General features: G+C 44.5%; 1 protein-coding gene and 1 pseudogene across 12 annotated transcripts in view; both read left to right on the plus strand.

The window, feature by feature from the left end:
• Positions 1 to 25,610, plus strand: part of RBFOX1 (RNA binding fox-1 homolog 1) — a 2,051,181-nt gene that overhangs the window by 131,060 nt on the left and 1,894,511 nt on the right. The window lies entirely within an intron of this gene.
• LOC113932387 lies at positions 13,185 to 13,638 on the plus strand (annotated as a pseudogene).

Raw genomic sequence — 25,610 nt, forward strand, 5'->3', positions numbered from 1 at the left:
GCCTCCCTTCATGTCCTGGAGCTATTACTTTGACATTTCCCTTTAACTGAGAGACTCGTCCAGCTGCAATCTCCATTGACCTCCCCTTGCCAGATCTCAGGAAGTTATCTGTATGCAAACTGAATTTGGGTATAACTGGGTTGAGGACTGGTGAGCTCTGTCTGTGGAGCTCGTTTCTCATCCATTAGCTCTTTTCCCTTACTCGATGGTTACCAGAGAGGTGACATTAGCCCCAAGTTGGTCTGAAATCTCTGAACTCTACTGTGCATTTAACAGCTGTCCTGGGTACCTGGGAGATGGGTGTGGAGGGGCTCATGCATGGCTACCACGTGGTTTAGCCCTCTGGAACCTACCAGGTCAAGATCTGGTTACATCCAGAAAAATGAGGAGCCAGACTGTTGTGATAGGTGCTTAAATTCTAAAGGATCTGGGGCAGTGGAGGCCTCAAGAACCAGGGAGAGAAAGCTTTTCCACTTGGTCTTCAGAATGGTGAAGAGTACATTCTGGGTCATAGGAGCGTTTACACTTATCATCATAGGAATGACATTTCTAGACCTTTCTATATACTAGGGACTGTTTTGAATACAGTAATTCATCCTGTGAGTTAGGGACTATTATTATCCCAGTGTTACAGATATGGAAACTGAAGCATGGGAGAGGTTGAGTAGCTTCCTCACTTGCACACAGCTAGTAAATGGCAGAGTTGGGATTTGAACTGGGCTGTTGGGGCTCCTTACCTCTATGCTATACTGACCAGAGTCCTTGGACATTACAGTATGCCATAATAGATGCTGAAAACAAATGTGAAACAATGAGTTAATGAATTAATCAATGCATCTCTCTCCTTTTCCATGGCTAATAGAAGCCCAGTTTGGTTCCTATTGTGGGTGTCAGTGTGCTCAAGGGAGCGGGGCCTGGCTTGAGAGCATGAGTAAATGATTGGTTTAAGCCACTTAGGAAACTCCCACTTCCCTTTGTTTACAGTGATTAGTTTAAGAGTGGACATGTGACTTGTGGGTATCTGCTTGGGCTTCTGGGAAATGTTTTCCTTCTTTCCTATCTTTGAGCATGGCTGTGTAAAAAAGTGTGGCCTGGAGTGTTGCATGTCATCTCCCCACAGGCTTGAGGACAGTTAGTGGGGCACAGACATTGGGGAGGTGATAGCATCATGCAGACACAGAAACATGTCTGGGCTTGCCTCTCTCTGCACACTTCTTAGAGGAGATAAGGAGTCCTATTGTTGAAGCTATTTTTATTTGGGAATTCTTTTCCTTGCAACTAAAAAAATTCGAACTTACAATTTGTATTTGAAATCCATTCCTTCCTCCCTTCATTCATCCAGTAAATATTTATTGTGCATGTACTACATGATGGGTCCTGCACTAGGCACTGGGAATGCCATAATGAATTCCATTATGAATAAGGCAGAAACAGACCCTTCAGAGGTAGGAGAGGCAGGTGTCAATCAAGTAGACAGGTCAGTGGGTATTCACCAGAATGACAAGTGTGGTGAAGACTGAGTAAATGGTGATGTCAGTGTGTGTGATGTGGGGATCAATCTTGTAAGGAGGTCAGGTGGTTTCCCTGAGGAAATGACATTTGAGGTGTGGTCTAAAAGAAGAGTAAGCATTTCTTTAGTAGGGAGGGATGATTAAAGGAATGTATTCTAGGGAGAGGAAAAACAAGGGCAGAGGCCCTGCAGTGGGAGGGAAATTGGGGATGTCAGGAGGTAAAGGAGTCCTGGTGGGTGTAGTATGGATCACTGAGGTGTGTTAGTCAGGGTCCTCCCAAGAAACTGAACCAATAGGAAACATACATATACAGAAGGAGGTTTATTATGAGGGAGTGGCTTACACAGTGATGAAGGCTGAGAGGTCCCATGACCAGCCATCTGTAAGCTAGAGGCCCAGGGTAGTGTGGTTCTAGTCCAAACCCACTGGCCTGAGAACCCAAAGCAGAAGGAGATGGATGTCTCAGTGGAAGCGAGAGAACACGTTTGCCCTTCCTCTGCCTTTTTGGACCCTTAGCAGATTGAATGATGCTCATCCACAATGGTGAGGGTGATCTTATTTACTTAGTATACAGACTCAAGTGTTAATCTCTCTCAGAAATATTCTCACAAATACCCCAGAAGTAATGTTTTACCAGCTATCTGGCATCCCTTAGCTCAGTCAAGTTGACACATAAAATTAACCATCACATGGGGACAGAGGAGGGAAGGTGGGCTAGCCGCATGAAGTCCTGGGTATCATACCAAGATCTTAGGACTTTACCTCTAGACCTGTGGGAACCATTTAAGTAGCAGGATGATGAAGTCAGATTTGCATTTTGGGAAGATTGCTGCACAGAACACCATTTGGGTTGGAAAACTGTAACAGGATTCTGCTGAACAATGATCACACTGAAATCACGGCAGGGCTGTGAGCCCTTTTCTGCCTCCCTGTGTGGCCCCTGATTGGAGCTCCATGGGCTAATGTATTTAAGTTGGTTGCTTATTTAGAACTATCTTTGATTTGGCACAGATTTCTGTTTCTCAACTTTATTCACCTCTATAGCTTTCATTTGAGGATAGAGGTGGTGTATTTTCCACTGCTCACAGTATTTTGAATGTGTGTTCTAAAATCAAAGGGAAGCTGTGGGTGGAATGGGAGGTCACTGGGGTGTGGAAAGAATTGAAAATATTCATAGGCCTTAAACTGTAGCCAGCAATCTATGAGGGAGTGTGTTTGGCATCTGTCCTATAGCAGTCTGGTTTCTGAGGGATTTCTCTTCCTCACAGACCACTACTCTGGCATAGGGGACTCTCCTTCTGGCTTTGGGTGGGTAGGTACACTGTTGGACCTGTTGGAAGGGGTTATGCAAAGTGTCAAGATGGGGTGAATGCAATTTTGCTGGACATTCTGCAGGCAGCAAGAAGAAGGAAGCAGGAAGAGTGCCCTCAACAGATAGCACAGCAATAGCTGGAGTGATTGTCAGCACAGGGATGTGTGACACGTCCATTTAAATGGCCATGGATGGACAAGAGGCATTGACCTGGATTCCCTTTGCATTGGGGCTGGTGGACAGAGTTGGCTGCCCCTCAATGGAGACTCCTCTCCATATGCCCTTCTGCCAGGTCTAATCTCCTCAGAGAGCCCACTGACCTCCCTCTAGGTGACATCTCACCCCTTTTCTTCTCCACCCTCTTCCAACCTAAGTAACCCTTTCCAATTTGTTTTTATGGACTTTTAAGTCTCAAGAGGCTTTACCTGTCTCAACCAGATGCACTCTTGCAAATCAAAAGTTGTAGCTTCCAAGTGATGATTGTGATGTAGCATCAAGAGACTTCTTTAAAAGTTTTTTAAAAAAAGAACAATTTTTTTCTCTTTGTACTCATCTGACAAATATGTATTGAGCACTTATTATGTTGCGAGCATGTTCTAGGTGCTGGGGATAAAGCAGGGAATAAAGTAGACATCCCTGCCCTTGTGAAATTCATGTTCTAGTCAGGGGAAGTAGAAAAATGTCCATGTCTCCTTGACCAGGGGCAGGTTCCTCAATAAGGAGTTGTGAAACAGAAAGGCACAAAATGACTACTTTTAAGATAACATCTTCTTTCTGTTGAAGTATTTCTTGAAAAGCAACTAGAATGGCACAGTCTGAAATTCAGTTCTTACGTGTTCCTGCAAGAGAAAGGTCAATTCCTGTGGCTTGTCACTAAAGGTCTTTAATATGACCTTGACTTCCATGTTCAACTGTTATCCCCACTCCTTCCCTTCACAAGCTCCATGTGTCTGTCAAACCCAGCCTATTTATGGACTTTCTTAGGTGGAGTGTGCTTTCCTGCCTCTGAGCCTTTGCTCCAGCCCTTCCCCTGTCTAGAATGCCCTCTCCTCTCCTTCTGACTTTCTAAATTCTATCCACTCTTCAAAACTCAACTGTAAGCACTGAAAGTGCTTGAACCTAGTTCAGAGTGAGTCAGATATATACCTGGTTTCAAATCCTGGCTCAGCCATTAACTTGGGTCAGTCACTTGACCTCTTCAGAGTCTTGATTTTCTCATATCTAAACTGAGTTGGTATGAAGATTAAGTGGGTTAATACAGCAAAGTGCTTCCCACATAGCAAGCATTTGTTAAATGTGAGTGGTCATTATTTTACCCTGTGTTGGGTACAGACTTTGCAGGATACATATTACACATGGGATGGATGTGAATCTTTTGGGGCCAGCAGGATGAATGTAATGGCAGAAAAATGACACCCAAAGATGCCAATATTGTAATCCCTGGAAGGTGAATATGTTGTCTTACATGGCAAAAAGGACTTTGCAGATGCTTTTAAGTTAAACATCTTGAGATGGTGATTATCTTGGATTATCTGGGTGGGCCCAGTGAAGTCACAGAATCTTTATTAGAGGAAGACAGGAGGGTCAGTGTCAGAGACTGGTTGGAAGACACTTCACTTCTGGCTTAGATAGTGGAAGGAGTCATAAGCCAAGGAATGCAGGTGGTTGAAAGAAGCTGGAGAAAGTGAGGGAACAGATTCTCCCCTAGAGCCTACAGAAGGCAGCCCTGCCAGCACCTTGATTTTAGCCCAGTGAGACTCATTTCAGACTTCTGATCTACAGTGCTGTAAGATCATAAACTTGTGTTGTTTAAAGACACTAAGTTTGTGGTTAACAGTAATGGAATATTAATACACATCCATCTGCAGTGATTCATGCTTTTCCTTTGATACACTTCACATATTCCACTGAGGTTGTTAACAATCTTTTCAATATTTCTGGTTAGCATGAAAGCCATAGGCACTTTCCTTAAGTTCCATTTGCCATCTCAATGCACAGGAATTTTTTCTCTCCCTTATTTATGGTAGTCTGCATTATATAGATGACACAGACTGGCAGCCTGATACAACCTAGAGGTCAAAGGCCTGGACTCTGGATCTACAGACCTGGGTCTGAATCCTGGACAGGTCCCTGAGTTGTTGTGAGAGGATGGGGAAGTGACTACCTGAGTATCTCCAATCTTTAATGTCCTCATCTATAAATTAGCAATACTGTTTCAGAGTTATCATAAAGGGAATATGAAACAACACATGTAAATCTCTCAGCACATGTCCAGCACATAGCAGATACCTGACAAATGGTGGTGGTAATTATTACTACCATTAATTGTTATTATTCTGATGCAATCATGGGCTTGTGCCTATTACAGGGTAATTTCTGGGTTTTCAGGGACTATGGCTGCTGTAGTTTTAAGAACTTCGAACATTATTGCTCAGGGATCACTGTTCCACAGAGCACACACGTGGATGGATTCATTATAGAGAAGAAGATTACAGTGAGCTGGGCAAGATGATGCCCCAGGAAGAGTTCTGAGTAGGGCAGTGAGGTGTTCAGATTTAATAACTAACATTGAGTCCTTACTGTGTGCCTGCCTTTGCTAAGGGCTTTTTTATGGTTTTGCTGGTTCCTTATGCCTAATGGCTCTCTGCAGGGTGGCAGTTAACATCCCCATTTGAAAAAGGGGAGATCAAAGGCCAAGGAGGCTATGCAGCCTGCCCTGGGTCTGGCCACTAAATGTGTACCAACCCAGCCTTTTTACCTCTAGTGCTTCACATTCTTCATATTCAAGATCCTGGCTCCTGAGTAGCCCTGCTGGAAGCAAATGCTGTCATGCCTCAGGGACAGGTAAGACCCTCCCAGGACAAGGCTTTCTGGTTGAAACAACACTGCTCACTCACTTGCTATGGAAGGAAGATGGAGTGGAGCTGGCAGCCCCTTCCTGGAGACAGCTCTGAACAAAGCCAGTCAGGCGTGTTTTGAAGTGAGGCTGCCCTAGGGGGTGTGTAGAAGAAAGGCAGTGTTATTGATGTTTCCCATCACGACGCTTACAGTTCTTCATTTCTGGTCCCTGAGCCTCAGGAGTCCTCAGTGCAGTTGCCAAATTGCTTCATGCTCCAGAAAGTGGGGTGCCTCTTAACTAAGAAAAAAACTGGCATTTTCTACCAACAGCCCCAACTGTTAGAGCTTCTTATAATATTAACAAGGCATCCACAGCATTCTCCAGAGAGCGCCATGCTTCTTATTCTTTTCTTTTCTCTCCCAGAAAGGGCTTTGTTCTTTCTCTCCTTTTTCCTGACTCTTGAAGGGACTCCATCTTCTTTGCTTTGGTCTGGGCCTGTGACAGCCAATATGGTGTCCTTGTGGCTATTTAAATTTAAATTAATTAAAATAAAATACTCAGCTTCTCAGTTGAAGTAGTACATCTCAAATGCTATTTGTCACCATACTTGCCTTATGACAAATAGCTTGTGACCACTAAGTTGGACCACACAGATATAGAACATCTTCGTTACAAAAAGTTCTCCTGGATGGTCCTGGTCTAGGACTTTCATTCAGTTACTCATTCAGCTCTTATTAACTGAGCATCTGCTATGTGCCAGACACTGTTTTAGGTTCTGGGAAGTAAACGGTCAACAAGAAAAGTGAATCTTTACCCTCATAGAGTAACCTCCATGATGGGTAAGACAGTCATGCAGATAGTAGTTGGAGAATGTGAAGAGTCCCAAACGAGACTAGGAAGGGTCAAGGAAAGGAGAGCAATGGTGAGTGGGGAGCATAGGCAGACAGTTGTGGGGAAGGCAAACATGAGATGCCCTCAAACCCCCTTCCTGCCCTGTGTCCTGAAGAGCTCATGCCTTCAGCCCATTCACTGAATCCTTTGCTTGGGCTGTGCCTACTTTGAGTGTAGGGCAATGAGGAGGACCATCCCCAGAATGGTAGTCCCTTCTATATGTGGGGATGTGCAACACCTGGTGACAAAATGGAGAGAACTTCAAGTGCCAATAAAAAAGCTAGGGTGATCCCTTGGTTGACCACAGGCTGGTGAAGACAGGGTGTTACTTCTCTTCTCTGGGGGGAAAGAGATAGCATTACCATAAAGGGGTTTCTATTCCAAAGCACAGGCTTTTCTCCCAGTTACCTCTCAGTGACTAAGGAATTAGTGGCTTTATATTTGACCTACTCCTATCCTCTGACATTGTGGATCGATACTTTCCTCCTCATGGGCTTGCCTAAAGCACAAGTGGCAATGCCAGTGACTTGTCCTTGACGAGAGGAGGTTTAGTATCTCTAACCAACAGAATGATGGGTTGCAGTGGAAATGCTGTCTGCCTTCGGGTAGCGTCCCAGAAGTGAGTTGGTCAGTTGTTGGGGCTGCTCCAGGCATGGTGTCTCCCATCATTCCTTCATGGGTTTTGGTGTTTAACTTCCAGAGAACTTAAATGAAGGAGATAGATGGATTCCCATGTCTTCTCCCAATATTACCATTTGAGTTGATTTTATCATGTCTCCAGATACTGAAATTTGAAATGACTCCTGGCCACTTTTTTGCCATCAGTCCAAGTAGAGAATTACTGTTTAGATCTTGAGGATGAAGTTGGTAACTGGCCGGACACAACGTGGCAGAAAGAGCTTAGTGTGGCCTGTCACAGTTAAAATCTTGGGTGGCATTCTGCTGGAGGGGATTATGGAGCCAGCACGGCTGGAGATTGTTTCAGCCAAGGAATATAGATTCTTGTTTTTTTAATTGGAATTTTTTTTTAGGATTTTATTTATTTATTTGAGAGAGCGAGAGAGAGAGCACACATGCAAGCCAGGGGTGGGTGTGGGTGGGAGAGTGGCGGGGAGGGGTAGAGGGAGAGGGATAAGCAGACTCCCTGCTGAGCAGGGATCCAAATGCAGATGCAAGGCTCCATCCCAGGACCTTGAGATCATGACCTGAGTGGAAGGCAGATGCTTAACTGCTTAAGTGAAGAAGCCACCCAGGCACCCCAGGAATATGGGTTCTGTAGCAATAAATTCATGCCTATTCTTTTTCCTTGGTGGAGACTTTTATTCTCTCTGTCGCATAACTTTTATTTGTTGTGTGTTTACCATATGCCGGGTTGTATATCTCAGTCCTTATAGCCACCCTGTAAGGTTGGCCCCATTTATCATGCCCATTTTACAAACAAGCAAGTGGAAGGCCAGACGTTTGAGATAATGTCTAAGTCATAATGTGACTGAGCCACAGAGCGGAGATTCCACTCTTGGACTCCACCTCTATTACTGGCTCTCTTAATTAGGGTGTGGTATATCTTTAACAAAAAACACCTAAGAGATGAGGCTCAGTCTTTGCTCAGTCTTGGCAGACAACAGCACCTAGCCAGCATTCAGTATCACTGCTTTCACTGCTTTTATTTATTTATTTTTTAAATTTAGGTTTTTTTTTTTTTTAAGATTTTATTTATTTGACAGAGAGAGAGAGAGAGAGCAAGAGCAGGAACACAAGCAGGGGGAGTGGGAGAGGGAGAAGCAGGCTTCCTGCAGAGCAGGGAGCCGGATGCGGAACTCGATCCCAGGGACCATGACCTGAGCTGAAGGCAGATGCTTAACGACTGAGCCACCCAGGCGCCCCATCACTGCTTTTATTTTTAATTGAAGCGATATTGGTTTTCTGTTTACAGTAGTGATGAAAGTTTCCTCTAAAAGTAAATGTGTTTTATTTTATGTTAAAAAAAAGTGCTTTTATTTAAATAAAAATATGAATTAAGTGATTGTAAATGTGGTGTGGATGTGGCAAAAATAGTAACAGTGGCATGAGAATACCCCCGATCTTCCATTAAGGCTGAGACATGGCCATTTGTTGATTAGGAGGGCAAAGGATGTCATAGATGGACCTTCTGGGTATTCAGGAAGTGAAATGCCAAGTCCTCCTGTGTGTGTGTTCAGTGGGGGTGCTTAGAGACCACCGTGGCAGAGCTGAGAGCTGGAATGCACTGAGTGTGGCAAATAAGGGGATTTCTCTGGAACATTTTAGAAAAGGGAGGCCTGATTGTGGTTAAGGAGGGCAATGCTGAAGTTTAATTCTTACTGGGAAACACCTGTACATCTACTCTAGTGAGCACTGATGTGAGGCCTTCATTGTGCCAGCTGCTTTTTTTCATCATCTCACTGAACCTTTACAACAACCCCCTGGATGCTTATGGTTCCCATTTTATAGATGAGGACACTGAGACACTGGAAGGATGTCATTTGACATCACACATGTACACAGGGAGCCTGAATCCAGAGACCCTGTGCTTACCCTCTCTCTTATAGTCAGTCATGACACATGCTTATACATATTCATTTTCTCCTCTTTTGACCTCAGTTCTTTGATGGATCTGAGAAGTGTTGTTGATTTTCAGTTCATTTTTTTCCTGTTTGCTGTCTGAACAGGAGTGATGACTTCCAAGCTCCTCTATGCTGGACTGGAGACCTTCATTTTTGAAAGATATTTTCATGGGGTATAGAATTCTAAGTTGACCGTTCTTTTTTCTTTTAGCATTTTAAAGATGTCACTCCATTTTCTTCTGGATTGTGTGGCTTCTAATTTTAAGGGTTCTGTAATGCTTATCATTGTTCCCTGTATGTAATGTGTCCTTTTTCTCTGGTTGTCTTCAAGATTTCTCTTTATCTCCTCTTTTTGGACTATGGTTGGCTTGAACTTTTCTCGTCACAATTGAATATAGGTAAGACCGAGAAACTTTCTTTGGCCAGTGGAATATGAGCAGAAGACTCAGGAGACATTGTATGATTTGCCATATTCTATTTCTACTGCCATGGCAAGTGGTGACAATGTTGAAGATGGTGGTTGCTTTGTAGACCCAACTTCTGCTGTGAGGATAGAGTGGAGCAGTGGCTCCAGCTGACCCATCATGAACATGTAACATGCAGTAGATACTTTTTTATGGCTATTACGATTTGAGGGATGTTTATCATTGTAGCACGTCCAGCCTATCCTGACTGAGAGACTGTATCACTTTCTTCCAGATGGAGTCAAGGGGATGGTTTGTGGGGGAGAGCCCAGTATTAAAAGTTCTTTGCTTATAAACCTAACCCACTGACAACCATAAAGATGAAGGGATAACAGGGAGGAAGATACCGTAGAACAAAAGAAAAAACACACACAACCAATGCTACAAAATTTTCATAGATCCCTACCTCATCTTGTAAACAGCACCGACACTGTTGGATAATTAAGATGCATATGCTACCTGACATTAAGCAGCATTTTGTGAACTGTTAATTAAGATTTAATCAGTCACATATTTTATTCTTACTGAATTAGAAGATTAGTGTTAATTTCTGGCAGGGTTCCATTACTCCCTGTTGAAGGAAATCAATGTATCTGAACATAATTTAATGAGAAGAAGCTGGTACCATAGTGAAAACAGGCTGGAGAGACATTATCTTGACATTTTAGGTAATTCAGTAAGTCTGGCAAAAGAGGAGTGATTGACAAAGTCATTATTTCTTTCACCAAGGGGTAGAAAGCACATTTCTGACAGTGAATTAAGATTTTGGTAGTGAAAGAACACAATGAGAATTAAGAATGGGGCTGATGAAGTGCTTGCTCACCACCTTGTGTATAGCTTCTGGGCAAGGTTGGTCAGTCATGGATTTTGCATTCCTGGCTTGAGATGAGGAAAACAGCCTCAACAGAGCAAAGGCAGGCAAGATGGGCTATGACAATGGGTGGGATGCTTATTTGCAAGGTGTTTTCAGGTTGGATCTGGTGAGGACTGCTGTTTATAGGAGGTCTGCCTGGGAAGGAATGTAGTAGGCACTTAATACATATATGTTGAATGGATATGTCCATGGAGGTGAATGTGTCTTCAGAGACTATCAGATGCCTCCCACTGTAAGTAGTAAAATATGCAGAAGTGTCCTTGAATGTGCCACATGGACTTACTGCATTGAAACCGTTCCTTAGGCCCTTTTAAAAATGCAGGAATAGTGAATGGTTACTAATTTATTTATTGGTAAACATAGTAGATGTTATCCATTTATAATGCTGATATTGGGAGGGTATGGAAAGACAGATGAGGGTGGGGTAGATGGGCTGGGCTCTGCCCCAGTGTGGTGCGAAGGGAGAACAGAAGCAGCAACCTAGAAGAAGCTGGGAGACCAGGGGCACATCGTGAGGCATCAATTCTGATGGGATCAAGCCCAAAGATAAGGCCTAAGTGAGGCCAGGAAAGACCAAATCACTGGGGACAGATCAGAAGCCAGTCCTGCCTCTTCAGGAGAGATTTCTGCTGGTGTTCAAACATAAAGTGAGAGAGTGGCTGTCAGAAGGTGCTTGGGCCTTGCCTGTGAGCGGAAAGCTAAATCAGTTACAAATTTTGTGGGCTAAGGGTGAGTTCCTACCCAGCCCCCATACCTCCTACTCTCTGCTCTTCCTTCCACCTTTTCTGTCACCATTCCTTCTTCCTTTACCCCCTTCCTCTCTCCTTCCTTCCTCCCACACTGTTGATGGAGAACTTAAAGTCTCTATTAGCAGAGGAAAGAGCCCTGTCTATGGCAGGGACATATAAACTGTCAATTCTACAGCCTCACAAACAAACACTATGCAGAGGATTATTACCCAGACTTGGGGGTACAGGCAGGCAGGAGAGCATCTTGCTGGGGTCTGAATCAGGTTGGGAGGACTGCAGGGCCAGCCCGGAGCAAAGAGAGCATTGTTGCTGGTGGAGACACCTCAAAGAGAGACTGGCCTGGGGCAATGAAGGACCGGCTTGCCAGTGACTGGCTGGTTTCTTAGGGTGTATCATGGGGTCCTGGTGTGGTAGGCACAATTTCCAGGAATGGTCCCAAGAGTCCACACCCGTGATCCCCAGAACCTGTAAATGTGGTGATTCATCACTCCTGTGGCTGTGTTCTATTATATGGCACAGTTCCCTGTGCCCTGCTCTAATCCCATGAGCCCTTAAGAGCAGAGAACTTTCTCTGGCTGGTGGCAGAAGGGAAGTGAGGGAAACCTGAGGTGTAAGAAGGCCTCAAAGTGCTGTTGCTGGTTTGAAGAAGCAGAGGCCACAGGAGAGTGAATGTGAGAGGCCTCTAGGGGCTGAGAGAGACCCCTGGCCAAAGGCCACCAAGGAAACAGGGACCTAGTCTTTACAATAGCGTGCATGAGCAAGGTGGCAGAATCTTCTCCCATTCCCATAGATGTGAGCCCAGGACAGCCAGTATTGTGACTTTGCCTTGTTAGGCCCTGAGCAGAGAGCCGAGTGGAGTCCCCTGGACTTTCCAGCCCATGAGATGATAGATGAGTGCTGTGTAGGCTGCCCAGGCTGTGGTGATTTGTTATGCAGCAATAGCAAACTAACACACCTGACCTCCCTTGACCAGAGGCATATCCAAAGCTGCATAATGCAAAGCTGGGTTGGGGTCAGTGAGGTGGATTTAAACAAATGTGGTGGGTTAATGTGGCCTGGTGGCCTTAGGTAATAGGGAATAGTAGAAAAATAGAAACCATTCCATAGGCACATTTCCATTCTGTTGGAAGACATTTAAAAATAACAAGATTTTTTTTATGAGCATATAATCATTATACACACACCTTGTACAGACTTTGTGTCTACCTTTTTCTTAAAAAAAAAAAGGATTCTGCAAAGATGACACGCTGAATTTGTCTTCTTCCTCCTGCATGATCACTTGTAATACAGTGGCTTCTGGGCCCTGGGAGTGGCCAGACACAAAGTGTGGCGCTGGGCTTTGGGAGTCCCAGCAGAGAGAACTGGGGTGAGCTCAGAATGTAGTGGGTAGTGGGAAGAACTTGGTCCTAAGGAGACAAGTGAAGCCCTGCAGGGAGAATTGAGTGAGGTTCCCTATCCCAGTGAGTGAGCCTGGGAAGAAAAATAACCATCCATCTAAGAGGGCCTGGGAACATAGAATGCATAAAAGAAGAATCTGGCAGATTTGATTCTTTAATTATTAAAAAAACACATTTAAATGGCAAAACATATCATAAATAAAGTCGACAGTTGAATAATGGACTTGGAAAATATTATGCAAAAAATAGGCAAAGAAATTTTACAAGTCATCTAGATGAGCTTAAGGAACCAAATTAAAAAATGGGCAGTTGACAGATGAGCAAACTCAAATGGCCAAAAAAAAAAAAAAAAAGTGTTTGCAGTTAGTGAAAACCAAAACCCTTAGTTTATATCTTTCTGAATGTCCAGAATATAATAAGGGTCATAATGCCTGCTCTGGTGGGGACATGAGGGTAGGATGTCCATACACTGCTGTTAGAAAGTGAAGGGTTTTCTTGGAAAGCAATCTGAGAGTGGCTCTTAATTAAAATTAAAATACATGAGCCTCTTGAGTCCAGTCCCAAGATGGCGGCCACCATGGAGAAGGCGGTGCTCTTGTTCTTATTTTATAAATGAGGGGAATCCCTAAGGAGAATCTGGCTGCAGAAGATGTCAACGTTACTTTTGAAGATCAACAAAAGATAAACAAATTTGCACGGAATACAAGTAGAATCACAGAGCTGAAGGAGGAAATAGAAGTAAAAAAGAAACAACTCCAGAATTTAGAAGATGCTTGTGAGGACATCATGCTTGCAGGTGATGATTGCTTAATGATACCTTATCAAATCGGTGATGTTTTCATTAGCCATTCTCAAGAAGAAACACAGGAAATGTTAGAAGAAGCAAAGAAAAATTTGCAAGGAGAAATCGACGCTTTAGAAGCCAGAGTGGAATCAATTCAGCGAGTGTTAGCGGATCTGAAAGTTCAGTTATATGCAAAATTCGGGAGCAACATAACCTCGAAGCTGATGACAGTTAAACATTTTATAATACCTTTTTAAATTTGTTTAATAAACTTGAATATTGTTTAAAATGATAATTTCCCTTCTTCAAATGATATGGAAAGCAAAAGTTTCTTTTTTTTAAATTTTCATTTATTTAATGAAACTTGCCTATTTTCACATGTCTTGCTTATTTATTTTATATTTTTAAAAGAAGACAGTATTCATCTATGTATTTTGCATAACGATTCTATCAAGTGCAGGGGCTTTATGTCATGTTATTAAAATTGGTTAAGCAAAAAACAAAAAAACAAGAAAAAAAAACCATGAGCCTCTTGACCGAACTATCCTATCCTGCAGATCTGGCCCATGGGACTGAAAGCATGGGTAAAGCAAGAACAGATGTTCGAGGATGTTTAACGCGGCTTTGTTTGTAGAGGGAGGGAGGAAGAAACAAGGTCAAAGATCATCCGCCCAGGAATGGTTGAATGAATGAATGAATGAGGGACAGTTTTCTGCCATCCAAAAGAATGAGTCAGAGCAATGCTGACTGTGTTAGAGGTATAGCCATGAATTATGACTGAGTGAGTAAAGTAACTGCTGAAAGGTGTATATATGATCCCATTTTTAGTGAAGATAAAAGCAACCGTGTACATACATGTATGCGACATACGTGTACTACTGATATGTAGTTACTTAAGAAGAGAGAAAGCTATGGAACAGTGCGGTCCAGGTTGTAACATGAACCACTGGGTAGTGGGAGGGGAACACGGGAGAGGGGAATTGATGCATAAAAAGGAAAAAGAAAAGACCGCATGACAAAAATAAACTCGATATGTGTGATATGATTACCTGGAATCATTTGGATAAATTTATAGATGTTTGTGTAAAGAAATGTAAAATCTTACATTTGTCTATTTATTTATTTTTAACTTAATTTAATTTTAGTATGTTATGTTAGTCACCATACAGTACACCAGTAGTTTTTGATGTAGTGTTTCATGATTCATTGTTTTCGTATAACACCCAGTACTCCATGAAATACGTGCCCTCCTTAATACCCATCACCGGGCTAACCCAACCCCCCACCACCCTCCCCTCTAAAACCCTCAGTTTGTAAAATCTTATAAGATGCAGCCCCAATTTAACAGTCACTCATCCGTGTTATATGAGGCAGTGGCAACAGCTAAGTGCTGAACAGGACAATTTTTCTAATCCAGTCTGGGCTATTTTGCCATCTTTCCCCAGTGGTGACATCTTGTATAACTGTAGTACAATGTCACAACCAGGAAACTAACATTGGTACAGTCTGTGGACCAAACTCCAGACCCCATTCGTTTTCTCTGGTTTTTACACACACTCACGTGTGTATATGTGTGTTTGTGTAGTTCTGTTCAGTTTTCTCCCAGGTATAGATCTGTGTAACCACCACCACGATCAAGACACAGAATGACTCCATCACTACAAAGGAGCCCCCCTTTTTCACTGCCTCCACCCCATCCCATAGGGAGCACCACAGGAGCAGAAACCTGAGCTTTTCCCACTGTCTTCCGTGAAGGTTCCACAGACTCTAGGTGCACCGTGGGCTCTTGCTCTGTGTCCCTCCTGCCTCTGTCCTTGTGGCTTTTGCTGCCTCTTTGTGACCGGGGTGGCTTGTCCTGGGCTGTGCCACTGCCTTATTGACGTAAGGCCCTTCTTTACAAATCTATCTTGCTGTTTGCTCCGTTCTCCTTCCCTTAACGATTGTGGCTTTGAGTAGCTCATAGACTCATAAGATTGGCTCTTTTCATAAACCATTCTCACTCTGTTTCAGGTTGCATCCAGCCTGATTTTGGCAGGAAGGGCTCTTGTTATCTTCTGGAGCTACAATGGCCGGGCTCGCTCAGACTGGGCATCATCTTTTGTGGAAGCATCATTTAGAAAATAAAATGCATTTCTCTGAGAACCCTGAGAAGTTTCCTGGGTATTATTACTCAAGGCTCAGGGCTTTACAATTTCCATTTCTCAGGCAATTCAAAGAAAAAGAAGGAGAAATCAACTAACTCTCACTGTCCTGAGGGCTCCTATGTCTCTTTGTCCTTGTCTAGCACTGGCCCACTGGCCACCTTCAGCTTTATACATTTGCTGGCATCTAGTCTTATTTTCCCCCTGGTGTGCCTCTCACTTAGTAGGTATTCAATAAGTATTCACAAACTGCTGAGAAACTAAAGAACTGGGGAGTGTTTCTCTCTCTTTCTCTAATTTGTTACATTTCTTAAGCACACTGGTAAGGGTTCAGTGCATATCTGCTGAAATGCACTGGAAGACAGCACCACCTAATTTTGGACAAATTATATTTATTGTTAACTTGTCTCTGCAAGTCCCAGTTATCCGGAATTTGATGAAGGGCTGTGTACTTTATCATTGTGGTGTGTTGGAACAAGACTGGTCTGGCTGGATAATCTCAGGCTATTTACTTTATCCTTCTCAGCCCCATTTTACAAATGGGGCTGATCATGTTCTGAGAAGTAAAGGGATAAGCCAAGTGCCCAGCACCTGAGTAGGATTTTGATAATTGGTTGGCTTCTCCCTCCTGCCACGCATCCTCTTGCAGGTGGGATTGCTAGGAGCTAACAAGACCCAGAGATTAGCATTCATTAGGATCAACACCTGTGGAGGGGAGGAGCCAGAAGCAGATATACACAGAGAGGGTAAGGTGGGCTGCAAAGCAGTCTACGCCAGGGCTTCTGTGGGGGTGTTCTTAAGCTGGTTTAGAATTGGAGCAGTGTTCCTCGACTGGCACCAGCAGCTTGGCTCTTAACAACTGCAAAACCCATGACTGGCTGCAGGCTGCTCAACCTTTGGCAAGTCAGGGCCCCTCAGCTGAGGCAGTCCCTGCCCGAGGCTCATGGCTTGGGGCTTTCTGCCCGTAGCTGTCCTGGTGGTATGGGGAGTCGGACACTGATTACTGAAGGAGGATCTGGACAGTGTATTGCAACATTCGTCAGACACTTACAGTCCAGTCGCTGCTCCACACCATCTCTGAGGATAGGTTTGCAGTGGGAGAGAGGGAGAAGCTGTTTACTTGAGCTTTCAAGGGGTAATTTGTAAGGTGCTTTTAAGCTTTTTTGGTGAAGTTAAAACTATTGACATAAATGGGTGCTTAAGCATGAATATATCTAGGTTTCGATTACGGAGGATTCCATCTGGTCCTGGGATCAGAGTGGACCACAGGCTAAGTAATTGGAGGCCATTCAGTTAAGCTTGCAAAGGGCCTTTGGAGACTCTTCCATACATTTCCCTTGTTTTTAGGTAGAATTAACATTTCATTAGTTTGCAGAGTGATCTTCCAGAGACATCGAAAACAGAATTCTACTATGTCTTAGAATTATTCACAGAACCAGGAGTTCATATTCTTGTATCTAACCAGCCAATTCGAGTTAGTTATATGCAGGAAATACAGTTAACCTTTAAGAAACATGGATTTGAACTGTGCGTTCACTTATATATGTGGATTTTTTTTTTGGATAAATATAGTACTGTGTGTTTTTTCCTTTTTTTTGTTTTAGAGATTTTTTTTTTTTGAGTGCTGAGTGTAGAGCCTGATGCTCGATCCCACGACCCTGAGATGATGACCTGAGCCAAAATGAAGAGTCGGACGCTTAACCGACTGAACCATCCAGGCACCCCTAAAGATTTTATTTTTTAGTAATTTCTGTGCCCAACATGGGGCTCAAACTCACAACCCCAAAATTAAGAGTTGCAAGTTCTACTGACGGCCATCTAGGTGTCCCTCTTATGGTTTTCTTAATATTTTATTTCCTCTACCTTACTGTATTATAAGAATATAGTATAAAATCTTAAAGGAATACAGTATATAATACATATACAAAATATATGTTAATCGATTGCTCTTGGTAAGGCCTCTGGTCAACAGTAGGCTATTACTAGTTAAGCTTTTGGGGAGTCAAAATTTATAGGTGGATTTTTGACTGTGTGGTGGGTTGGCACCCCTAACCCTTGTGGTGTTCAAGGGTCAACTGCCATTTAGGGATACAGAAAAATAGCCCTCTTGACCTACGCCTTGATTTCCTGGCAACCTGAAGGCAGTTGGCTTCAGGATGACTCTCTACTCCATGAAACAGGGATAGGTAATCAGTTTAATAGAGCAGGCCAACTCAGGCTAATTGCTCATGGTTGCCTGAATCCCTGCATGCAGGATTCTATGACATAAATGGGTGCTTTAGGTTTAGCAGGAAAAAAAACCTCATGATTGAGTAGTCATGTCTGCCAAGGTACAGGGCTGGTAGGCATGCTATTCTGGGTAGCCGTCAGTTTTAGGAACCCCAAACCAGCACTAGTGGAAACTGCTCGTGGACAGCATTCTATGCTTCCCAATCTAATTCCCTTCCCTGCTCTCTAAGAATCCAAGGATGTTTGAGTATTATTCTAGGAGACTTAGAAACACGTGGCATCTTCTGAGGCTGTTCGTGTCCTGATTTTTTTTTTCTTTTCTTTTTTTAATAGATTGGTTAAAATATGCTCTGAGCAATGCCTTTTGCTTTGCCTAAATGTTAGTTGGGTGTTCTATGCCATATTAAGAACAATGATTTATTATGTTTTGACGTGTTTATGTGTAATACAATAACACTTGGAGATGTTAATTTTACTTATACTTAATAGTTATAGGCTATAATAATAGTTAGGATTTAATGCATGCCTAATATATGCAGGCAGCTTATATCCCTTACTTCCTTCAACCCCATAAACACCCTATTCTCATTTACCAGAAAGGGAGATGGAAGCCCAGAGAGATTAAGTAACTTGCCTAAGTGTCCCAGCAGATATTTTTTATTCTAATGCTCATGCTCTTTCCACTGGGTCCTATCGATTCCTCAAAGCCTCCTAGACTTTAATTGTATCGCACTAATATTCCTTCCAGTTTCTTAGGGTGTTTCTAATGGCACCCCATGGAAAGGAAAACAAGAGACTGATGTCCAGAGAAGTTCCCAGGCATTTGCTACTGTTAGGTGCACAAACTGTCATTTCCTGATCCTTGTGACGCTTGAGCTGTGCAGATACAATAGGTGACTAGGCATCTCCTTGTATACCTTAAGACTCTATGGTTGCAGTTAGAAAAACCAGACTGGTAGCCTCAAGAAAGAGCAGGATTTGTTGTGACTGCAGGGGGCATCTCAGAAACTCTGAGGTCAGGGGGCCCTTAGTAGCCAGGCCTAGAGCTCCTGGGGACTGAGGAGCTCCTCTCTCCATCTGCTTTACATTTCTGCCCGTCTCTCACTGAAGGATGGCTTGCTTTATTTCTCTGTTGTAATGGCATAAAATGGCTGTCGATAACAACTCTTGAGTCCCCATGGCCTCTGTTCCAAGAGAGCAGTCAGAAAAACTGGCTCTCCTTTCAACTCCAGATTCTTAGGGAAGGAAACTGAATGGCTCAGCTTGGGTCAGGTGACCAAACAACTATGGCCAGGAAAGTGGCTTTATGTTGTACAAGTATGGCTGATCCTGTGCATGGCTGTGGGAGTTTACCATGTCCCTTTAAAAGAGGATAGAAAAGCTGCACAACCCAGTCAAAAGTCCAGTGAACTGGTTGATTGTTGTCTAAGCCTGGTACTAAGCCTAAGTAAGCATTTGTTACGTGGTTTTGGAAAGCCTCTTAACCTAGCTAGTAGGTAACGTCTGTAACATTTATGGAGAGCTTTTTACCATTGCTAGATGCCAATTAGAATGTGGTGTGTTGTGTGGGTTTTGTTGTTGCTGTTTTTTGTTTTGTTTTTGGTGGCAATTCTTTCTGTCAGGGTGGGGAGACAGAGGCACTGCATAGAGCGATTAAGCAAGTTGCCCAAGATGCACAGCTAGTAAGTGGTAGAGCTGGGAATTTAAACACGGGCCGTCTTAGGCCAGAGTCCATTCTCCCAACCAATGTGCCATACTCCCTGCTGTGGAGGAAATGAGGATAGAAAAGTGAGGTTGATAAATTATACCAACTCCTCTGGAACAGAGCTGAAAAAATCTTGGAGAAAGCTCTCAAAGTGACCTGTACTAAAAATGTGTCTTTGTCCAAAGGCAGCCTTGACTCAGCATGGAACAGCCACATCCCTGGGTGAGGCTTGAGGACCCCTGTCCGGCTCTTCTGGGAATGGCCATGCCTTGACCAAGTGCTTGTCTACTCTGCCTTTAAGGTGCAGGGTCACATGAAGGCACTATAGTCCCTGACTACAAGCCAGGGTTTCTGTCATATATTTGAAGTTCTGATTGTGTTTCTTTAATCTGGAGAGTAAGAGGTGTACATCTCCGTGCCAAATCAGCACTGCAAAAAGGAATGAGAAACTTCTAAAAATACGAACTGTGCAGAATCCCATTTCATGGAGGCTCAGGATGTCTTTGGGTTTGCTATGCATCAAGCAGGTTAGGATTCTGACAGACTTTCCTTAGGTCTGGTCTCACCCTTTCCTCTCATGAGGTGAAGGCATGAAACATCTTTATTTCCATCATGGCAACTTCACTTCCTACTAAATGATGTTTTGAAATTACTTGTTCATGTTGTCTTCCTTCTGATGGAACATCGTTTCCACAAGGGTCAGGATCTGATCTGTTCTGATTTCTCACAGTTGTTTTGCCCATAGTGGACATTCTGCCTATCTAGATAGAATGGGTAAAGAAATCAAACATCTTTGTCAGGTGAACTGAGTTTTCTCTTTTGAATGTTTTCTCCTAGGTCATTAGCTTTGTGTGTGTGATGAAATCTTGTTTATGAATAAAGGGTTGACAGTCTTTGAAAGGATGCTATGGTTGGATTTTACATTTCCTTATATTACTGCCTTTTGGAACTTTGAGTCAAATGTTCTCTTTATTTGCTCATAATATGAAGCACTTGTAGTTACAAGCTTCCCTGGGGGCAGAGTTGATACTCTGAAAGACCACCATTGTTTTATCTCCTTGCCCCAACTGGGTAACACATCCCATGTCAGAATCTGTAGCTGGGCTTGGGGAGGAAAGGGGATGCAGGGTCTACAGTCTCCTGGGTCCCTAAACCTAGTAAATGATGGGGGTCCCTTTCCCATGTCAGCCCCTCACATCTCTTGTTGCATTGCTGACCTCCCAGGAGGAGGATTCAGTAACGCTGTTTATCAAAGTGGGCCATTGTGTGACGTCATCTAGGACCCCCTTCCTTCATTGTGATCCCCACATCTAAGAAAGACCACTTGCCCTTTGAATATGGGAAATGGGTCTGGCTAAGCGCAGGTTTGTGGAGAGCGGGGGGCTATGCAGGCCTAGGGGAGAGTGCCAAGAAGGGCTTCTAGGAGCATGTGTACCTATATGGAGTGTGACCGTATTATACGCTCCTCCACTGACGGGAGGTTTCCCCCTCCCAGCTGCTCTGGGAGCAAATCTTCTATGGCCTCTCCCTGGGCATAGCTGTGCCTGCCTTCATGGGTCCTAATGCAACAGCTGCCTGAGCTTCATTTCGTCAGTGGAAGAAGAGAGCAAGCAGGGATTATGAGGTCTAGAGCAGAAGTGGTATAGCTGGAAAGTAGTGAAAAACCTTCAAAAAGGGGAGCCTCTTTGAGTCTCCTTGCTTATTCACAACTGACTTAACATTCAAGAGAAATTCAACGATGTGGTTTTCCCTAAAGGGAGACCATTCTTAACATTGAAGAAATAATGACTCCAACCCCCACCCCAGTTCAGTTGCAGGGCACACTTGGACTTGGTGGTCCCACCTGCATTAGGTTACTGTGTGTCTGAGGGAGCTTGCAGGGAACTACATCTTAATGGGATGCATGAAGCATCCCCAAATTCCCCATAAGAGGTAGGACCACTGTAAGCAGGAGGGTTGCTGAAGATTTTTTTTTTTCTTTCTTCGGAAGGAATAATTTAAAACGATTGGATAAAAGTGTCAATTCTGTTGAACCTAGAAGACCCAAATTGTACCCAGTGTTGGCATCTGCTGCCAGGGTGGCTGTCAATAATGGAAGGTCTGTGTTAGGCACCTTTCGGGTCCACACAGATCCTCTCGCTGGCTTCTCTCCAGGGATGGTACAGTTGATGAAAAGACATTTTCCTCTTTTTGTGATTGAATTCTTTGCTGGAGGGAGTGGCTGTTACCTTCTCAGCACTGAGTCCTGAGATGGCTTTTCACCAGCCTGTTTGCTACTAAAATGGATTCTCTGGAGAGCAAAGAGCTACACCTGGAGGCTTTTTCTGTCTTCGCTCTAGGGAGAAGGGCAGAGAAACCTTTCCTGATTAACCCCAGGGGGTGACCACTCAGCACTCAGGTGCTCCTCCTTTGCAAGTTGGTGCCTACTCTGGCTCATTACCAATCAGTGGTCTTGGTATGGACTGGTCCAGGTGCTTAATGAGTCAGTGACCCAGGAGCTGCAACCATCCCCATTTTACAGATGAGGAAGCTGGTACTTAGAGCAGAATGGCTACTTGCCCAAGATAATGTCTGAATGAGTGGTAAAGCCTACATTCAAATCCATGTTGGCATTTGGCTGGGTCCAATCCCAGTCCCCCTCAGTGTCTCAACTCTGTTCATGGGTGCCTGTGTGTTCTTTGCTCACAGCAGGGAGCATCTCATACAGCAGGCCTAGAGCCCAGTCTTCCTCTCCCCTCTTCCCGGTCTTCCTCATGTGCCTAGGGCTGGCTGTCAGCTGGAAGCCTAGGGCCCTTGAGTGGTGTACTAGGAATCTCCAGAGAAATAGAACCAGTGGGATGTCGGGGCGGCGGGGGCAGGGGTCCGTGTGTGTGTGTGTGTGTACACACACACATAAAGGGATTTATTTTAAGGGATTGACTAACTTGATTACGGAGGTTGGCAAGTCCAAAATCTGCAGGGTGGGCTGTTGGGCTGGAGCTCTAGAAGGGCTGATGCTGCTGTCCAAAGATCATCAGCTGCAGAATTCTCTCTCGCTCTGGAGAGGTCAGTTTTTTTGTTCTGTTCAGGCCTTCACCTGAGTCCCACTCTTAGTAGTAAGGGCAATCTGCCTTACTCCAAGTCTACTGATTTCAAATCATCTTCCCAGAAGTGTTCAGAATTACCTTTGTCCACATATCTGCATGCTCTGGCCTAGCCATGTTGACACATAAAATTAACTGTTACAAGTAGAGTTAGCTCAGGTTGGAAACCTTTGACCCTAAAGCTGCTGTCATCCACAGACACTGTAGGGTTTGGAGGCTGTGGTGTTAATTGGTATGCTGTGTGGGTGGCTTTGCCTTGTGAGCTCTGTCTCTTGGGAATAGAGAGCAGGGGAGCCCTGGGTGTTGCAACAGGCTGTGTTTGGGGGGAGGGGCAGCAGGTGGTGCACAATGCAAGCGATGGGAGACCTTACTTGAACCTTCTGCATTTCAGAAATACACCCTGGGTCCACTTTACAAAGCCAGAGAAATGTGAACCTGCCCTTGCTTGCTTTGTGAAATGGTCCATGATGTAGTTCAAGCATCCAGCACAGTCCCAGGTGTGTAGTGGTTACCCCTATATGGTTGAATACATGGTTAAATACATGGATGGTCTGATTAAGTAGCAGGGGTCCCCAACAGAGTTTCAGTCCTTTACTCAGTGAACGTGTACCTTATAAACACTGGGTGCTGAGCTAAGCAGAGGGTCTCCAGATTGACGGAGAAACGTGGTTCCTGCCCTTATGCTGGCTGTGTTCTAGTTGGGAAAGTGCAGCAAAATAGCATTAAGGCAAATCATAAGCAACATAAAGGAAATGGGCTTCTGATACAGAGGGGCCAGGATAGACTGGCCTTCACCAGGAAGTTCTGGGAAGGTGGCTTGGAGGAGGTGACCTTTAAGCAGAAACCTGAAGAATGAGGTGGTACCAGCCTGTGGACATCTGGGGAAGTATTCTAGGCAGATGGGGCATCGTGTGGAGAGGAACCCAAGAGCCTGGTGGATTCAAGAAATTGAATATTATTTAATATATAACAATTTATAGTAAAATGATTTGGGGGGGTGAAAAGGGTGGCTAAATTGGGGATCATGTGTCCAGACAGTTGCACGGAAGCCTCCTGTCCGGACAGTCACTATTCATACAGTCCTTTGACAAGGTCCTTGTTATGGCCTGAGTGAGTGGTGTAGGAGGTTTCCTCTGTTCCAGGACAGCCCTCCAGTCTGAGGTTAAGACAGGAAGCCTTATAGGGTCTACTCAGCCATGAAGCATTAGCCCCTCCTGACTCTCCAGATGGAGAAGGGTGCCAGGAAAGTCAGCCTACACCGGCCCTCCTGCCTTGCCTGACTCACCACCTCACTGTTACTTTTCATTCCCGCTTTACCCTCTGCAGCAGGAGCGTTTCATGATTTACCCACGCTGATCTCTTTGCTTAAGACAATGACTTTGGGGAGCAGGTAGGTTGGTATCAGGTTCTCTGCAGCTCCTGGTCCCAGTCAGTCCAGGCCTCTGTGCTTTGTTGGGATTTGTCTGCCCTGGGATTTGTTTTCATGTGAATCCCCATGCTGCTCATGCTCAGTCCTTGGTCAGGACTTAGAGGAGAGAGAGTTTCTGATGGATTTGAAGTTTATTGAAGGGCTAGCTCTGAAGAGGCAAGACTCCTTAATCTCAACCACCCAGCAGTTTCCAGGAGGATTTCGGGGGAGCCCGTGGGGTCCTGGAAGAGTGACTGGAAACACAGCTGAGGCAGGTTTCAGCCCTGATGACAGTGGGTTAATCCGTGTTTGCAGTATGTGGTTTTGCACTGAGCCCACCAGAATAAGGTGTGGGCAGCAACAAAGTCTTGGAAATTTCAACCCTGCCTTGGTGGGCTGTTAGCCTTCCTTCAAAACCATCCCCAATGCACCCCTACACCATAATTCTGGTGTTATCAATAAGAAACCACTGTCAGTGTCTGGCCTACTATGGTTGGTTGATTGATAGGTTCACTGAATGCCTGTCAAGCCCCTTCTATGGGCCATGTCCTGTGCCAGGTGCTGGGACTACATCAGTGAATGAAAAAGACCCAAATCCCTGCCCCAGGAAGCTGACATTCCTCTGAAGATTTTCCTAGGATTTCTTCATTCTGAGGTCATCTGTTGCAGCTTCTCATTGCGCTAATCATAGGCAGAGAGAAGGCTATTATCTCAAGAACTTTGAATAATAAGTTTGGGTTTTATGTTTGGAGGTTCCATTTACACATTCACTCATTATTGAGTATCAACTATAGATTCATCACCATCTGGTTGGGGAGATATAAGTGAGGAAGGAATAGGAAGGAATCCCTTTCTTTATGGAGCACTGAGTGAGCAAGGAAGATGGATGTCCAGTGGATTATCACATAGTTGATTACAATTGTGGTCACTGTTGTGCAAGATACAGGAACAGGTGGTAGGGCCTGACCTCAGCTTGGGAGTTAGGAGAAGCCTCCTAAAGAAAGTGATACTGGAAGGACAAATGGGACTTAGCCGGGAACAGCCCAGGGGGAGGAAATGGCATGTGCAAAGGTCCTGTGGTGGTGGTGGGGGGCATGGTGTTTGAGAAATAGTGAGAAGGAGAGGTGGTTGGAGTGTGGTGGGCCAGGAGGGCAAAGTGAAGTTGGAGGGTTGGCCTGGGCAGGGGCTGGAGGAGGCAGAGCATCCAGGAGTGGGAATGAATTTCAAGATCCTGGCCAGGGCTTAAAGGGTAAGCCTACTGGCTGAGGGGGTGAAATCTGGACTTTGAGATGGGGGAGACTTCAGGCACCCAATGGTCAGAGCTCAGGGCCAGTCTTGCCTGGCCAAGGTTTTCACATATAAGCAATACCATACAGGCTATTTGTGAGGCACAAATGATCAGACCAAATGCCTCTTCCCACCCTCCCCCTTTTTTTATTTAAGATGTTATTTATTTTACAGTGAGGGAGAGGGCAGGCCCAAGTGATGGGGGCGGGAGGAGTTGAGGGGGGAGGGAGAAAGAATCTGAGGCAGACTCCACACTTAGCCTGACATGGGGCTCGATCTCAGGACTGTGTGATCATGACCTGAGCTGAAACCAACAGTCAGATGCTCAACCGTCTGAGCCACTTGCCCCCTCCC

The sequence above is a fragment of the Zalophus californianus genome, chromosome 10 (genome assembly GCF_009762305.2).
Source record: "Zalophus californianus isolate mZalCal1 chromosome 10, mZalCal1.pri.v2, whole genome shotgun sequence".
Classification (NCBI taxonomy): Eukaryota; Metazoa; Chordata; class Mammalia; order Carnivora; family Otariidae; genus Zalophus; species Zalophus californianus.